Genomic DNA, 3,939 nt, shown 5'->3' on the forward strand with positions numbered 1-3,939 from the left:
ATAGATAAATCGTCTCGCTCAAACCGTTGTAGGGGCATGAGGTGGGACCATCATCATCATCATCATCAATGGCCAACGTGAATCCCACACGGTGCACTTTACGTTACATTTTGCATTATCCCCATCGCAGACATGCGAAATTGTTCGATAGCTTGCTCAATCAGTGTCGGACAATCATTTAAGCAGCAGCAGCTGATATGGTTTCCTCCACCACCTACACTAGCTTACAAGTAGCAGCGGCAGTGCCAGTGACTATAAAATGGTACACTTGGTTCGCCGCCTGCTCATTTATCGCACGATCGCACTGACGGACGGTCAGTATTTATCATCGACGGCTATTGGTGGCGAAACCAACGGCATTTGACGGCAACACCGGCAATTGGATGCAAATCCAAGGACTTTTGCGGCAATTAATGGCAATTCGAGGCATACCCGATGGCATTTTGACGGCAGTTTCGATGGCACTTATCGCAAACCAACACTGAAGGCAAATGGAAACGGATCGACTGACGGGCAGCAAATTCAGCAGCAGGCCATTGTGGTCTTAAACAGCTCTTATGAGAACTATAGTAATTGAAGAATGGAAAGATTTTTCTATACTTTCTAAATGGTTAACGTTCCATTTTGCGTTATACCGTTCCATGGTAAACATGGAAAATGCTTGGTCATTCAGCGTCGGATAATCATTTGAGCAGCAGCAGCAGTCGATCTGGTTTCCCCCAACACCTACACTAGCTTACAAGTAGCAGCGGCAGTGCCAGTGCTATAAAATAGCACACTTGGTTCGCCGTCTGCTCATTTATCGCACGATCGCACTGACGGACGGTCAGTATTTACCATCGACGGCTATTGGTGGGGCAACACCAGTAATTGGCGGCAACGCCGATGGCAAATAGAGGCAAAACGATGGGATTTCGGCGGAAACACCGGCAATTGAAGGCAAACTAAGGGCTTGGGATGGCAATTGGTGGCAAGACCAAGGAGATTTCGCGGCAACACCGGTTGTTAGTGGTAACATTAATGGCAATTGGAGGCAAAGCCGATGGCATTTTGGCGGCAACTTCGATCGCAATTATCGTAAACCAACACTGATGGCAAACGGAAACGGAACGACTGACTGGCAGTAAATTCAGCAGCAGGCCGTTGTGGTCTTAAACAGTTCTTATAAGAGCTATAGTAATTGAAGAATGGAAAGATTTTTCTACACTTTCTAAATGGTTAACGTTCCATTCGGATAATTATTTGAGCAGCAGTAGCAGCCGATCTGGTTTCTCCCACCCCTACACTAGCTTACAAGTAGCAACGGCAGAGCCAGTGACTATAAAATAGCACACTAGGTTCGCCGTCTGCTCATTTATCGCACGAGCGCATTGACGGACGGTCAGTATTTTGATAAAACTAATCCATTTCTACTTTACAGTGATTTGGTATTTCCTATCACTCCTGTATTAGCGGGCAACCATCATCCTAGAGTCTAAAGGACCGAATAGCGACATCCATCTATATATTGGCAACAGTAATTATAGTACTGATTTTTAAGAAGTGCTATCAGCTCAAACATAGTTCTTTCAGGGCCACCAAACAATTTCAAACGGTTTTTTTCAAAACCACCATTGATTCAATGAAGAATTAAGGGGGCATAGTACTTTTTACACCATATTTTTTGCCTTATTTCAAATATTTTTTTCTCGATAACGCGAAAAGCGAATCGATTCGGGTTTATTGCTTGCTAAACATTGCACTTTATACTAATATTTGCAGTTTTGTTTGCATATGTGAACCTCTTCCCCTCTCCCCTACGGCTCCTTGAACATGATCATTCGAAAAAAACATGATTTGCGGTACCATGGATTGGCGCTGGGGGGCTTATCCGAATTGAAAAATTCCAAAACGACATGAAAGGCTATTAAATTATCTCGTGTTTGATCCATCCTGTTTTTAAAATTCGAACACATAACAAAATGGCGGACATTCAAACATAAAAGTAAGGTTTTTAGCCGAAAAAATTGACTTTAAGCGTTTCTAAAAAATACAAAAATTGTAATATCGAGAAAAGGATGGGTCAAACACTATATAATTTTGTTAGCTTTGAAACAAAAAAAGAATCATGAGAATTGCTTCAGCCGTTCTTGAGATATTTATGGTACCGACTTTCAAAACCTGGTTTCGAGAAAAACGTCGTTAAAATTTTTATTCACTGTGTAATCGCTCCAGACATGCGCGGTACAAATAGCTGTAACTTTGTCAATTTTTGGAATTCATCGAAATGACTTGAAACACATACACAAACACATTTTTTAAATTGAAAAAGTACTATGCCCCCTTAAATCAGAATATTTCGCTCTTCTTTTACAAATAAACACTCAAACAATGATACTCACAGATACTCAAATATGCATATGCCATAAATGCAGTTTGCATTAGTCTTTGATCTAATGATCAGACATAAAGTTATACTTCATCGATTAAAACATGATATCAATGTAATGAGTATTATATGACACAGTCCTACGTCACCCTTTCGTGGAACCCTTAGGGCTGTATACCTTGTAGTTTTTTCGTCATGTATAATTTTTTAAATGGGCGTATTAAGAAATGAGGTTATTATGTTTTAAAAAATGCATATCTCAAAACCTACTTATATGTTCAAAATGACGTCAAACAAAAAGTTGTCGAAAATCAAGTGAATTTTCAATAAAAAAATTACACTGAAAGAAAAACTTCAAAATTTCATGGAAAACCATAATAAAAATCGTAAAATGAGAATTATCTCAAAAAATGTTCCGTCAGATTTGTCTAAATTATACTCTAGATAACCTAAATTATACTCTAAAATGTGGTGAAGAGCTATCGAAACAAAATTTTGTTTTTTTGAAACGATGGTTCTACAATTGATGAAGGGACGGTAGGGCAAAGAATTGAAAATTTTGGTGAAGGTGGGGAAGAGCGGAAAGGAAGGGGTGGGGGGGGTATTGGTAGCTATGCTTGACAAGTAGTCATTTTGACTCCTACCTTTTGTCCAATGCTGGAAGGTGCATGGGTCGAACCAAATTATAATCTGAGATTATAACCGGATTCGAACCCACAACACCCGCCAGGGCATGTGGTTCGCTGGTACTTGTACCTTTGAACCATAGAGGCGCTGGACAAAAGGAGACCGCAAAATCCACTTCTCAAGAATAGCGACGCGTTTGGTTGGGTTATCGACACATATTGTGCCGCTTCCTACATCAATTGCAGATTACCACCGAGCGAGAAGTTTTAATAATATAATCCATATTCAGATACTAAGAAAATAATCTAGTAGAAAGGCCAGGTTACGCCGCTAGGTGGATTAATTCGGGTTTTTTGAAAGTAGACTAAATTCTACATAAAACATGAAAAAATTTCGGTTACCTTTGGTTCCTAAAGAAAGATGCTCGATTTTGAAAATGCGAAGTCACATGTATGTCACTATTTAGAGATTTGAGGTAAATATAATTTAGAGTGTACTTGATTTTTGTCAAACTGCAAAATAAGACGCTAATCTATAACCATTTCAATACCAAATCACGTTTCCTTTGTATGCAAATACCCAACAGGAGACGATTAAAAAGAGCTTTTCGAAACCTCTGCAGACTGAAAAATATGGGAAGTTGTCACACAAACCTCAGATTCAAAAAATTATACAAAAGGTTGCATTAGTGATGTCCGATTACTTTTCGATTAATCGAACTAATCGATTATCCGCTAAAATAATCGATAAATTTTTAATCGATTGCTTTATGCTTCGATTACTAGATAATCGATTAGCTGGCCGATTGATTATGCCGGATTATTTAAAATTTTATTGTTTGACAATTTCTTATAAATTTAATTTATCCCTTTAAGAACGGAGGGTTTTAGTTACGATATTTTTGGTTTTTGGATCAATATAAATTTTTTTTATCTCTCGACATA

Source organism: Sabethes cyaneus, chromosome 1 (genome assembly GCF_943734655.1).
Source record: "Sabethes cyaneus chromosome 1, idSabCyanKW18_F2, whole genome shotgun sequence".
Lineage (NCBI taxonomy): Eukaryota > Metazoa > Arthropoda > Insecta > Diptera > Culicidae > Sabethes > Sabethes cyaneus.